Source organism: Dendrobates tinctorius, unplaced genomic scaffold, assembly GCF_039654945.1.
Source record: "Dendrobates tinctorius isolate UK_male_01 unplaced genomic scaffold, ASM3965494v1 ptg000086l, whole genome shotgun sequence".
Classification (NCBI taxonomy): domain Eukaryota; kingdom Metazoa; phylum Chordata; class Amphibia; order Anura; family Dendrobatidae; genus Dendrobates; species Dendrobates tinctorius.
Genome location: NW_027361754.1, coordinates 41,585,466 through 41,600,913, shown reverse-complemented (window position 1 = coordinate 41,600,913; position 15,448 = coordinate 41,585,466).

Sequence of the window (15,448 nt, the reverse complement as noted above, 5' to 3'; positions counted from 1 at the left end):
TGGCATCTAAGACAGATTTAGAAACTCCTATTTGGCTACACGTGAGGTGTCAATGGGTCGGCTTGACAGCCGAGGTCCTATTGACAGTTGTATGTCTACAAAATTAGCCATGGTACCAGTGTAAACTACAGCTCATCTGGTGAAAAATGGGCTCAGAATAAGGCAATACCAAAATTCTTAATCTTTTAAAAGCTGTTTTTTATCATTACCAAAACATAGAAATAACCATATCGATAATCATAGGGACCCTGATTTTTTAAGAATGAAGCAAAAAAAGCTATATTGGAATTTCTGTGTCTTTTTTAATTCCACCCCACTGTGAATCTTTTATATGTAAATGGCAGCTGGAATAATTTAATTAGAAAATATAGCTCACGGGGCAAAAAAAAGTCCTTTAATGGCTAGGACCATGGAAAAATAGAAAAAAGTTGGTTCTTGGGGATACAAAAGAAAAAGAAAGCGGAAATCAAAATTGTTTTCTTAAATGTTTTAGCTTTGTGTACCTAGCAGAACAAAATCTGCTTTTATCCCAGACAGATATTTTTTGGTTTGTAGGCCAATAACGTCTGCAATATAACCACTCTCCGGCAGGACATTGGTACTTGAGAGAATTTTCCTATTACCGGTAAAGTATTTGCTCTTCATTCTTTTCTCATCCCTGATTATTATATTACAGATTTAATAATGTGTCTCAGAAATTCTTGTCCATTGTAATAAAGCTTCCTCCTAATCTCTTTCTTCATTGGGAAATGGTACTTAAAAAGTGCATTAGCAAAATCAAATGAAAGCACAATATATCGGCTGCTCATATCCAAATGTACATTTTCCCGGAGAATGTCACTTGTTCTGAAAGTACTAGATATTCAATTTCCACAATCAAAACACTAGGAGAGTGTTCTTCTCCAAATCTATATTTTCTGTCCTGGCTTGTAAAATCAAGATGCTCAAAAATCAAGAGTATCAGTCACAGGGTTTAGACTACTAATCATTATCCTCAGTTGGTCACATGCTGGAAGAAAATTATAAAGTATATGCAATTCAAGGACTAGTCAATTTAAAGGTTAACAGAATATATCACCCAAACACAGGATGGGGGATACATGTATGATGGCAGAGAGTCTGACTGCTGGGATCCTTATTGATTACAAGAAAGGGGGTTCCAAAGTCCCCTGTGTGGAGAGAGCTGTAGTGAGCATGTGTGAAAACCCTCTACTGTAACCAATGAATGGAGCAATAGTCGCACATGCTCAGTACTTCTCTATTAACAAAATGTCACCTATCCCTATTTCTGTGATCACATGGACATGTGATATTGTTGTTTATGGGACAACAGCTTTAAATGTGTTAGTAATAAAATACATATAGTCACACTAAGTCTATAAGCTAGGTCTCAAGTCAACCCACTTTATAAACAGGTGACCACGTTATCTAATATATAAAGCTCAAAGTGTGTATGTATGTATGTATGTACAGTCATGGCCAAAAGTATTGACACCCCTGCAATTCTGTCAGATAATACTCAGTTTCTTCCTGAAAATGATTGCAAACACAAATTCTTTGGTATTATTATCTTCATTTAATTTGTCTTAAATGAAAAAACACAAAAAGAATTTTCCTTAAGCCAAATTGGATATAATTCCACACCAAACTTAACAAAGAGGGTGGACAAAAGTATTGGCACTGTTCAAAAAATCATGTGATGCTTCTCTAATTTGTGTAATTAACAGCACCTGTAACTTACCTGTGGCACCTAACAGGTGTTGGCAATAACTAAATCACACTTGCAGCCAGTTGACATGGATTAAAGTTGACTCAACCTCTGTCCTGTGTCCTTGTGTGTACCACATTGAGCATGGAGAAAAGAAAGAAGACCAAAGAACTGTCTGAGGACTTGAGAAACCAAATTGTGAGGAAGCATGAGCAATCTCAAGGCTACAAGTCCATCTCCAAAGACCTGAATGTTCCTGTGTCTACCGTGCGCAGTGTCATCAAGAAGTGTAAAGCCCATGGCACTGTGGCTAACCTCCCTAGATGTGGACGGAAAAGAAAAATTGACAAGAGATTTCAACGCAAGATTGTGCGGATGTTGGATAAAGAACCTCCACTAACATCCAAACAAGTTCAAGCTGCCCTGCAGTCCGAGGGTACAACGGTGTCAACCCGTACTATCCGTCGGCGTCTGAATGAAAAGGGACTGTATGGTAGGAGACCCAGGAAGACCCCACTTCTTACCCCGAGACATAAAAAAGCCAGGCTGGAGTTTGCCAAAACTTACCTGAAAAAGCCTAAAACATTTTGGAAGAATGTTCTCTGGTCAGATGAGACAAAAGTAGAGCTTTTAGGGCAAAAGCATCAACATAGAGTTTACAGGAGAAAAAAGAGGCATTCAAAGAAAAGTACACGGTCCCTACAGTCAAACATGGCGGAGGTTCCCTGATGTTTTGGGGTTGCTTTGCTGCCTCTGGCACTGGACTGCTTGACCGTGTGCATGGCATTATGAAGTCAGAAGACTACCAACAAATTTTCCAGCATAATTTAGGGCCCAGTGTGAGAAAGCTGGGTCTACCTCAGAGGTCATGGGTCTTCCAGCAGGACAGTAACCCAAAACACACTTCAATAAGCACTAGAAAATGGTTTGAGAGAAAGCACTGGAGACTTCTAAGGTGGCCAGCAATGAGTCCAGACCTGAATCCCATAGAACACCTGTGGAGAGATCTAAAAATGGCAGTTTGGAGAAGGCCCCCTTCAAATATCAGGGACCTGGAGCAGTTTGCCAAAGAAGAATGGTCTAAAATTCCAGCAGAGCATTGTAAGAAACTCATTGATGGTTACCGGTTGGTCGCAGTTATTTTGGCTAAAGGTTGTGCAACTAAGTATTAGGCTGAGGGTGCCAATACTTTTGTCCGGCCCATTTTTGGAGTTTTGTGTGAAATGATCAATGTTTTGCTTTTTGCTTCATTCTCTTTTGTGTTTTTTCATTTAAGACAAATTAAATGAAGATAATAATACCAAAGAATTTGTGTTTGCAATCATTTTCAGGAAGAAACTGAATATTATCTGACAGAATTGCAGGGGTGTCAATACTTTTGGCCATGACTGTATGTATGTATGTGTGTATGTATGCGTGTGTGTATGCCCGGGATAGGCATCCGCACCGTTGCAGCTACAGCCACAAAATTTGGCACAGTCACACGTCTGGACCCTGAGAGCGTCCTAAGCTATGTTGTGAGGCAAAATTTTAACCCCGCGCATTCCAATTCACCAAACAATTTTGCCCCTGTCTACATACTGGGGAAAAAGTGTGTGCGCGTCAAGCCCCGCCCCTCATTATGATGTCATAATGCCCCTATCTACATAATGGGGAAACAGTGTTTGCGTATCAAGCCCCGCCCCTCATTATGATGTCATAATGGTTGCCTATGGGATGGAGGATGTGTGATGGGTATATGGGCACTGGACTATGGGATGGAGGATATGTATGATGGGTATATGGGCACGGGACTATGGGATGGTGGATATGTATGATGGGTATATGGGTGCTGGACTATGGGATGGAGGATATGCATGACGGGTATATGGGCACGAGACTATGGGATGGCGGATATGTATGATGGGTATATGGGCACGGGACTATAGGATGGAAGATGTGTGATGGGTATATGGGCACGGGACTATGGGATGAAGGATGTGTGATGGGTATATGCGCAGTCGACTATGGGATGGAGGATATGTATGATGGATATATGGGCATGGGACTATGAGATGAAGGATGTGTGATGGGTATGTGGGCACTCGACTATGGGATGGCGAATATGTATGATGGGTATATGGGCACGGGACTGTGGGATGGACGATATGTATGATGGGTATATGGGCACGGGCCTATGGGATGGTGGATATGTATGATGGGTATATGGGCACAGGACTATGGGATGGAGGATAATTATAATTTGTTATAACTAACCACAGTTAGTTACTATGCCCGGGCAGCGCCGGGCTCTTCAGCTAGTTCCATATAGAATCCAAACAACTTCAACTTTGCAAATTAGGTAACCCCAAACATATTTTCTGTTGCAGCCTTATCTATTATATTAAACTTTTTCATCTCGTTTAAATGAAGAATTAATAAAGTAGCTAGTTCCATGCTGTGAGTTCTTCCCAGCCGATGTGGCGATAGGTGATCACATTTTCTTGAATGGAGTTTTTTGGCAGATGACTGCATAGCGTGCCTAGGCTATCACATAATGATTTGAGAATTCAATCCCTAATTCATCAGGATTCATAGAGATTGAACTACCAATGATCAAGATTTTATGGCACGCTTTCTTAAAACTTTGAATTTTGCTATTCTTTTATTCCAGTTATGAATGAATAAATAGACTACACAATACTCATGTCAAAGCAGCATGTTCAGTCAGTGCTGGTAGACTTGTTGCTGAAATTTTTCTTTTCTTCTCCTCTTGAACCTTGACTGATAACACCTCTATATACAGTAGATAACACAGGATCCACCACAGGTGATATCACAGCTCACCTCCTCCTCTTCCTGTACAATTACTGATAACCCCTCTATATACAGTAGATAACACAGGATCCACCATTCACAATTTGGTGATGTCACAGCTCACCTTACCTGATTACACCTTATATACAGTAGATAACACAGGATCCACCATTCACAATAGGGAATGTTGCATGTCACCTCCTCCTTCTATACAATGACTGATAACACCTCTATATACAGTAGATAACACAGGTTTAACATTTGCAATAGGTGATGTCACAGTTCGCCTCCACCATTCCTGTACAATGGCTGAAAATACCTCTGTATACAGTAGATAACACAGGATCCACCAGTCACAAAAGGTGATGTCACAGCTCACCTTCTCTTCCTGTACAATTACTGATAACACCTCTATATACAGTAGATAACACAGGATCCACCATTCACAATAGCTGATGTCACAACTCATCTTACCTAATTACACGTCTATATACAGTAGATAACACAAGATCCACCATTCACAATAGGGAATGTTGCATGTCACCTCCTCCTCCTCCTCCTGTACAATGACTGATAACACCTCTATATACAGTAGATAACACAGGATCAACATTTGCAATAGGTGATGTCACAATTCGCCTCCACCCTTCCTGTACAATGGCTGAAAATACCTCTGTATACAGTAGATAACACAGGATCCACCAGTCACAAAAGGTGCTGTCACAGCTCACCTCCTCCTCTTCCTCTACAATGACAGATAACACATGTAAATAAAGTAGATAACACAGAATCCACCATTCACAATAGGTTATGTCACATCTCACCTTACCTGATAACATCTCTATATACAGTAGATAACACAGGATCTACAATTCCCAAAAAGGTGGTCATAGCTCACCTCCTCCTGTACAATGGTTACAATAGCTGAAAATACCTCTGTATACAGTAGATAACACAGCATCCACTAGTTACAAAAGGTGATGTCTCAGCTAACCTCCTCCTCCTGTACAATGACTGATAACACTTCTGTGTACAGTAGATAACACAGAATCAACCATTTGGAATACGTGGTGTCAAAACTCACCTCCTCCTCCTATAAAATGCCTAATAACACCTCTAAATTCAAGGGGTGTTCAATAAGTTCATAGAATCGTAGAGTTGGAAGGGACCTCCTGGGCTATCTGGTCCAACCCCCTGCTCAAAGCAGGATTCGCTAAATCATCCAAGTCAGATGTCTGTTCAGCCTCTGTTTGAAGACTTCCATTGAAGGAGAACTCACCACTTCTCGTGGCAGCTTGTTCCACTCATTGATCACTCTAACTGTCAAAAAGTTTTTTCTAATATCTAATCTGTGTCTCCTCCCATTCAGTTTCATCCCATTGCTTCTAGTCTTTCCTTGTGCAAATGAGAATAAAGTTGATCCTTCTACAATGTGACAGATCTTTAGATATTTGTAGACAGCTATTAAGTCTCCTTTCAGTCTTCTCTTTTGCAAACTAAAGAATCCCAGATCCTGCAACCTTTCTTCATAAGACAGGGTTTGCAGACCGGTCACCATTCTGGTTGCTCTTTTCTGAACTTGCTCCAGTTTGTTGATGTCTTTTTTAAAATGTGGTGCCCAAAACTGGACACAATATTCCAGATGAGGTCTGACCAAAGAGGAGTAGAGGGAAATAATGACTTCACGTGATCTAGACTGTATGCTTCTGTTAATACATCCTAGAATTGCATTTGCCTTTTTTGCTGCTGAATCACACTGTTGACTCATATTTTCAGTCTGTGATCTATTAGTATACCCAAGACTTTTTCACATGTGCTGTTGCTTAGGCCTATTCCTCCCATTCTGTATATGCTTTTTTCATTTTTATTGCCCAGATGTAGTACTTTGCATTTTTCCCTGTTAAAAAACATTCTGTTAGTTGCCGCTCACTTCTCCAGTTTATTTATATCTTTTTGAATCCTCTCTCTCTCTTCTCTAGTATTATCTATCCCTCCTAGCTTTGTGTCATCAGCAAATTTAATCAGTTTACCCTCAATTCCTTCATCTAAATCATTGATAAAGATGTTGAACAATACAGGGTCCAGGACAGAGCCCTGCGGCACCCCACTTGAGACATTCTTCCAACTGGATGTGCAGCCATTTACGACCACTCTTTGGGTTCGGTCACTAAGCCAGTTATGAATCCACCTAACAGTTGCCTTGTCCATTCCATACTTAGTCATTTTTTCAATAAGGATTGTATGAGATACTTTGTCAAATGCTTTGCTGAAGTCAAGATATACTATATCTACAGCATTTCCTTGATCCACCCAATCAGTGATTCCGTCATAGAAAGAAATTAAGTTAGTCTGACATGACTTATTAGTTACAAACCCATGCTGACTCTGTTTAATCACTTCATTCTTATCCAGGTACTGACATACATGTTGTTTAATAATTTGCTCAAAGATCTTTCCTGGTATAGAAGTCAGACTCACCGGCCTATAGTTGCCTGGGTCCACCTTCTTCCCCTTTTTGAAGATAGGAACAACATTTGCTCTTCTCCAGTCTTCTGGGACTTCTCCTTTTCTCCAAGAATTTTCAAAGATTATGGAGAGGGGTTCAAAAATTTCTTCTGCTATCTCCTTCAGTACTCTGGGGTGTAATTCATCTGGACCTGTAGACTGGAATTCATTTACGTTAGCTAAGTGTTTCCTCACTATCTTTCTGTTTATAGATATCCTGGATTCTTCTATTCCCTTAATAGGACAGTGAAGAACAGTTGATGTTACATTTCCTTTCTGAGAGAAAACAGATGCAAAATAGGAATTTAAAAGTTTAGCCTTCTCAACATCCTGTCTTACCATTTCATCATTTTCATCCTGTAAAAATCCTATAGCATCTTTGACTTTTCCTTTACTTTTGACATATCCCCAAAATCCTTTATTATTGCTTTTGACATCTCTTGCAAGCCTCAATTCATTTTCAGCTTTAGATAATCTGATTTGTGCCCTGCAGGTTCTGCAGACAGCATTATATTCTTCTTTAGATATGCCTCCCTATTTCCATTTTATAAACATTTTTTTCTTCCTTTTTAGCATGTGCTTAAGTTCTGTGTTCATCCATCCTGGTTTCCTTAAATGCTTCCTATTCTTCCCTCTTTTCGGAATTGTTAACAACTGTGCTTTGAGAATTTCATTTTTCAAGATTTCCCATCCTTCCTGGACATTTTTGTCTTTAAGGATATCCAGCCATTGGATCCCTCCAATTCTCTTTCTGAATCCCTTAAACTCTGCCTTTCAGAAATCTAACCTTGATGTCTGAGTCTTCACAGGTCTTCCTCCTCTAGTTATCCAAAATTCTAAAATAGCATGGTCGCTACCTCCTAGGGTCCCAGCCACTTTTACCTCCTCAACCATTTCCTCCCTATTTATAAGGATTAGATCCAAGGTAGCAGTTCCCCTTGTTTTCTCCCCCCACCTTTTGGAAGATAAAGTTGTCAGCAAGAGAGGATAAGAATTTCCTTGACCTGTTAGTTTTGCCTGAGAGAGATTCCCAACAAATGTCTGGATAGTTGAAATCTCCCATGACAATTATGTCATATTTTTTGGAGAACTTGGCCATTTGATGCATAAAGAGTTCATCCATATCTTCAGCTTGCACAGGCGGCCTGTAGTAAATGCCTACAATGGTGTCTTGTATTCCAATCATGTGTATTGTCCCACCAAGTTTCAGTGATTCCAATGACATCATATTTCTTTTCCTGTGTTAGTAGTTCCAATTCTCCTTGTTTGTTGCCCATGCTTTGTGCATTAGTATAGAAACATTTTAGTTTGTGATTGGTTTCTCTTTCTCCAATATTTTTATTAATTGGATTCTTTTGTCTTTGTTCTTCCTTTCCACTTCTAATAGCAGAGTTCTCAATAGCATTTGTCAGGTGTATGGCTTTTTCTGGTCTTTTGCTTCCCTTCCAATGTTGTTCTAGTTTAAAGCTCTCCTTACAAGTGTAGCAAGGTGACTTCCAAATACTTGTTTTCCAGTCTTCGTGAGGTGCACCCCATCTCTAGCAAGTAGTCCATCGTAAAGGTAATTCACTCCGTGATCCATAAATCCAAATTGTTGCTGACTGCACCATCGACGTAGCCAGTTGTTCACCTGCAGAATCTTATTCCACCTCCTTGTTCCATGGCCATCCACTGGGAGGATGGAAGAGAAGACCACCTGCGCTCCCAGTTCTTTCACTTTCTTGCTTAAGTCTTCAAAGTCTCTGCAGCAACTATCCATTTTCTATGATATTATTTTTATGTGTTACCTAAAGATAACCGAGTCTTTTGAAATTCAAATTTGTCAGGTTCGAATATTTTTTACCAAAATTCAATTTGAGGAGAATAATTTTGCACCAATTGCCCTAAAAATTATGTGTATAACACTGTTAGATCTCCTAGAACTGTATCCAACCTCTTTCAAGCTCTATAACACAAACATGGTGAATATTGTGTTATCTACATTATGCTCTGTATTGTACTTGCCATTCTGTCACTTCTATTGCTTTCATCAGACTGAATTTCTATTGTAACCAGACAGGCCTAAATGCATCTGCACTAATACAGGGTGCAGCGGACCCAAGTAAAATCGCAGCTGCACAGGTGCATAATTACCAAATGAAACAGCCAGCCTACAATCAGGGATTGGCCGTGTGGTACACCAGGGCAGAAGAAATAATCCGCATGTGGCAGTGTTCACACAGGGAATGCAGGGCTTCTGGTTCACAACCTCTTAGTAACACCATATAGGGGGGCTGCCCAGTATTAGTGCAGATGCATTTAGGCCTGTCTGGTTTGTATCTGAATTTTTTGGAGGATTTTTTCCTCTTTTTGAGGTTTTCATGAATTTCTATTGTGTCTGTTGCATGTCCAGTCAAAACTCAACACTCACAAAAAAACTCAGGACATGATGGGTTAGATTCACATTCTATTTTTGAGCAGAGTTAATTATTCAATAGGATTTTGTACATAATCCACACTGAATTTCTTGCTTTGTTCTAGTTGGGAACTTGTCTTCCGCCTCCTGGTAAACTTCTTTAACTGCTGGTTTCTAACTATAATTAAAATGCTAATGTGCCCTAAGCTGCTTTCAATTTCTATGGCAGATATTGTTATTATGGGTTTTGTAAGAGGTGATGATTTTCCATAGTTGATGGGGTGTAAACGGTATTTTTGTTAGCATATTTTGCATTTTGTTTTAGGAATTGTATTCCTTTGTATTTATGGTCATTGATCATTCTTTTATCTACTTTGCCGATAATTAAATTAACTGTATCTTAATGTACTTGGTTCTAAACTAAAGTGTAAAGAATTTCCATTCCTCTATGCACTGTAAGCTAATGTTTTTTTCCTCAAAAATTATTATGTGTGTAAGGAGGTGGACCGGACAATGGGTACCTGCATGCCTGGTCCAGAAATGAAGGGGCTGCATCCTCTGTTTCCGGGGGGAAGCCTGAGGGAGGTGGACCTTCCCCTGCTGCAGGAGGGAAGGAGAAGCTAGTCGGAGGGGGGGTGAGAACCAAAGAAAAGCTCGCAGACACAGGGGGAGAGGAAGAAAAAGCGCGCGCTGCAGGAGAGGTTGGGGCCAAGTAAGTGCAGAGCAGAGAAGAGGGCGCTCTGCTTCCACCACCCGAGTGTGCTGGCCCTGTGACAGGTCGTGCTGCTGCTGTCCAGGATAGAAGCTGTGGTGCTGGGGGGATTAGCCATGTTAGTAGTGGAGAGCGGAGCATGTGGAGCCATCTCAGCAGAGCGGGGCGTGTGGAGTCAACTCAGCGGAGCACGCGGGGCCGTGTAAGCAGAGCAGAGTGTGCAAGCTAAGCCAGGTGCCGTACACTATGAGACAGTGAGTACCACACTGGCTCTGCCCAAGAGTGACCACATACTCGAAAGAGCCCTCCGGCTGAGGACTGAGACAGACAGTACAAGGTGAGCGCTCTTTGTGTGAACGTGGACCCACCAGCCTCCGTGATTGGAGGAGATTCCCCTGATAAGTCTGAGACAGATGCTAGTGCCTGCAGTCCCGGCGTGCGCAGTGACAGACCTGAGCCCCTGAGAGTGGTAGCTGGACTGACCGAGGAGCGCGGCATCATTCCTGTGGTGACAGGTTCTGACTTGTGACTAAGAGTGGTGAGAGCAGGACACCCTTTCATCTCCCAGCATCCTGTTGTTTTCCCTCAGAGGCTGTTTCGTCATCATAGACAGAGACTTGAGAGACAGCATGTGCCGCTGTTGTTGGCGCCACCATTGGAACCCCGCCTGTCAAAGACTGCATTGAGATGACCAGCGCCGCTGTTGTCGGTGCCGCCGTTGGAACCCTGAACTTCCTCGCAACAGAAGACTACAGTCCGATAAGTTTAACCTCTTTATTACTGAACTCTCGTTCGTCCCTCACCTACCCTGCCATCCATCCAGTTCTGCCTCATTCCTTACCATCACCTTACAATCCCTCACTCCCTGCATGGAGTACATCCCCCTGTAAATAAACCTGTTTAACCCTTGTTCTGCCTCCCCGTGCATGACTGCCATCCTCGTTCCTGCAGGTTATCACATGTGCATTTCCATTGCTGGTATAGTATGAGAAAATGACAGTTTTTAGACTCCCAGTTCCTATTATAGCGTCAATATGATCCGCAGATCTGTACAGAGACTACCACATTTCCTATCAATCCCCATCATGCTGTCACGCAAAGTGTGGGAAGACTAAGTGCAACACGAGAGGAAGAGGGGAAAGAAGCCCAAACGCTAGGGAAAGGGGGAGTGGAGTCCCCTAGACAGATCTGATTGCACCCTGTCCCTTCTACCGTCCCTATATTGGTTCCACACCAATCACCGAGCAGGAACCTGAGCCCTGTATATCCCTAGAGCTAGGCCCTGAATAGCGAAGGGGGGATGAGCACTGGTCAGTCCGCACTGCACACTAAAGGGAAGAAGTGAGACAAACAAGGGGGAAGCAACTTATCTTTAGCAGACTCAGAGAGGTAAGACCAAATGTCCTCCAACAGCACCAGAGAGGAAGTAAGTTGACTGCTATATCTCCAATCATTCACAAGGGGAAAATGTAAGAGCCTCTCATCTAGCCAAAACACTTCTCATAATTTGCAATGATGAGGGGCAATAGCCGAAACACAGTGTCTGCATACTGAGATTATGATTTGGCTTTTATCCTGTCATATTTCAAGGCTCATTAAAGAGTCAATAGTGACTTGTAGGATTTATACTTCCAACAGGTGGCGCTATAGAGTTCAAGTCCTTTTCCTCTTTGAAGAGGCAATTTGCATATTAATTGCCATTGAAAATTCTTGGAAAGCAGAGCTTCTAGAAAACTTCTTTTGTGTTTGATTCATGATCTATCATTAAACAGATGTCAAGAACCTGACCACACTTTTAGGGGATGAGTAAAGAGGACTCCAATAAAATTTTCTTAAATGAGGTCATTGCTCTAAAATAAAGTTTTCCTGTTTCAGAATTTGTCTTTGTATTTTCAAATATCTAAGTTTGTGGCCCCTCATTTCCTTCTTTTCTTTCACTGAATGAAGTCATTTTCCTGCCCAAAAATGCAATATCAGTGACATCTCATCTCTTGAACAACTGTCTGACTTTTGTTATCTATTCCCAACATGTAATTTTGCTCACTGCCAGAAGCACTGTCTGCATACAATTTTCCCTACCAATTTTTTACTGCAGTCAGGTAGGCACTTCACTTGCCGCTACATTGTGACTCTAGTAAGTTTAGTGAAGAAGTGCTTATATTGTCCTCATATTGTCATCACATGAATGAAACCATCAATGAACAAAATAGGTGAACAAGTCCATATAATGACTATGAATACTGTTTTATGAATGCATAATTCTGTTATCTTCTTCTGTCTCTGTATCTCTGCCCATTGCCTTGTGTTTTACAGCACTTTTTGTGGCTTTCTAATACATTTTCTACATTATCATGGCTTTAATTTGGCTGTAGGAATTGAAGAAGCTAATGTTGCTTGCTCCTTTTGGTATAGTAGCCACAGGTAAGACAAATTTAAAGGGATTGTTCATTATTTTTTTCCTATAGGCCTAAAAACTAACAGGTAGTTGCAAACTACCTGCCTATTCTACTTGATGCTGACGAAGAGCAGTGACTGACCGCTCCTGCCAGCAATTTAGCTGTTCCATGACAACAGAGCAGCTCTTCCTTTTCCATGCTACTATCGACCTCACGCTGATTCACAGCTAGCCACCTGACATTTAGCACGACGTAGGCAGTCAGGCTCCATTAACAGAGGAAAGCAGAAGAGAAGCCACTGTTGTGTTGATGTAATCTCACCAGAAGCCTTGTCACATAACTTAAGACAAAAGCCAAATTTCAAATCTTCAAATCTCAAAACTTCTGAATAGCTTTAAGTTTCCATTTAGCAGGTATGTGCACACAGAATTTTTCTGCTTCGATTTCGGAACAGAAACTGAGCGGAAACTCTAAGTTTTTGAGGAGCTTTGAGATTTTAAGGAAAATTTTCGAAATTTTCAACTCCAAAGATACTCTGAGTTCACATAGCCAGTTTCTTCCCTGTAAACTTAGCAGAAAGCCTTCATGTGCCTATAGCGGTAAAATAATATTTGAGGTCAGCAATGATTTAAGTGGTGGAATGTCTTAAGACGGTGACAATATATCCTGATGAGTTCTAAGAGGTCCAAGGTCCCTTTATCAGCATCGGCAAAGTTACTATGTCAATTTAAAAGCACATTACAGGAGCAATCTCTCTCTCCGATCGGAAGCCTCTCTCCATTTTCATTGTATTCGCTGTCAGCCACTATGTATCTATGTCCTAATTATTTCTCTGTAGTTACGTCCAACTTCCCGAGATTTGGAGATCTGAAAATGAGATACCTGGAGATGCGAGAGATTCATTGTACCTGCATTGTTCTTCCTTGTGAATGGTTGTGCATACCAGCAATGCAATATATAAAGGAAATGTGTCCTCTCCAATGTAGTTGCTGTAATTTCTTACCCACCACAGCCTCACAGTGTTTGTGAGCACAAATTGATGCGGTTGACCTACAACATCCATTTAATTCATTGCAGAGTTTTGTATGAGACCTGCAGCTGAAATCCAATCAATTATTGATCTCCTGGCTTGCATGTATTTTTTTTTTTCGAGCTGTTCTATGTTTAATTCTTTGTGTCTACTTTTTTCTAAGCTTTGCATTACCATTGTATATAGGTCCTCTTATTGGTTGGAAAACTAAAAGAAACCCCATAAAAAACATGGAAAGGTTTAATGAACAGATATATTACTCTTAAAGGGAAGCTACACTGCAATGTGCAACACAGAACACAGGAAAGACATGAACCTTATGTAATTTTCTGTGCGCATTGCAGGATAATTAAGTGATACAGCAACCGAGTATATTGAGAAAAAAAGAACAATTATCCATTAAATTTCAGTAGTAGCAGTTTTCAGGAAGAAAATAGCAAAACAAACAAAGAAGCAAACAAAACCAGCATCTCAACGTTATATATGAAAAGGCCATTCATTTGGGTCCCAGTGTAATACCACAATTCCCCTACAGTGGGTGCTACAACGAAAATGTACAACTGCGCTTCAGAAGCTTTACCTGGAACGATTTTCCTTTAAAGTTACGGATGATATTATAACAGAGGGAAGCTAGTAAAGTGGGTTATGCATATTTCTTTAGACATAAGAAAGATATTACATGTGATGGGAGTAAGCTGGCTACACATAATAGAGGGAGGGAAAGACACCTATAATCCAAAAAGTAATACCAATATTGATGTGTCACCACCTCAGCCTACATCTCAGACCCCGACGTGCATTTTCACTCTACTTCATGTGGGGGACTAAATAAGTGCACCCCCACATGAAGTAGGGTTTAAAGGGAACCTGTCAGCAGGATTGTGCACAGTAACCTACAGACACTGTCAGGTAGGCGCCATTATACTGATTAAAATGATTCCTTGGTTGATGAAATTGGTCTGGTTCCCTTTAAATGTTCTTCAGGGTCAGGGGTGGAGGCTGATTTGAAGACACATTCTATTATTATTTTTTGCAGTAATGCATCTTTTCCTTTTCACTGCTGATTTTAATTTTATGCATTACATTGCAGCAAATCTTTTTATGTCTAACTCGCAGAATTACATTGCAATTAATTTTGTGGTTATCTATATGTGCCTATACATATTATCATCAATCCTTGGTAATATTCTGTTGTGACTTACATTCTGTGGAATGCTTTCTTAGTTTTGCTCTTTTGTGTCTCTCATTGGCCTCCTCTTGCTTTCATTGGTTTTGCTATTTACTTTTAAATGGCATTTTTATTGTGTAGGCGTGTATCAATAAAGTATAATCATTTTTATTATTGCTCATTAAATTGGAGAAACACTTACCGTATATGATATTTTTAACTGTACATATTTTATTATAATGCAATGTTTCCTGTGTATGGGGGCTTCGCCATGTTATATCAGTGGAGGTTGGACCTGAAATGTGTATGTCCAGACCTTGTCAACCTTTATCTGCGCTCGCCCTTTCTGGCACCATGGGAGTGATTCAGAAACGCTTCAGGTACATTTTGCATTTAATGTGGTCTTGCTTTTAATACATTTTGGAGGCCGTAATGACACAGCGAATATAAAAAACGTAGAGTAGGACTGCCCCATGTGAGAATGCCTTGACATGGCGGGGTGGCTCAAAAAATTGATCAATTGTTTGCTTAATTTCTCATTTTGAAATACATGTTATATCAGTGGACATTGTTGGGAGAGACAAGAATCGAACAGTTGAGAATCATTTGTTCCCCAAGAGATAAGCTGCATTGAGAGGATTCTGGAAGCAGGTTAATTCCCTCTTCCTACTGGGAAAACATGCACGCTCCATGTGTATGGAGAAGAAGTCACGATAGATAACTGATGGCTGAAAGAGC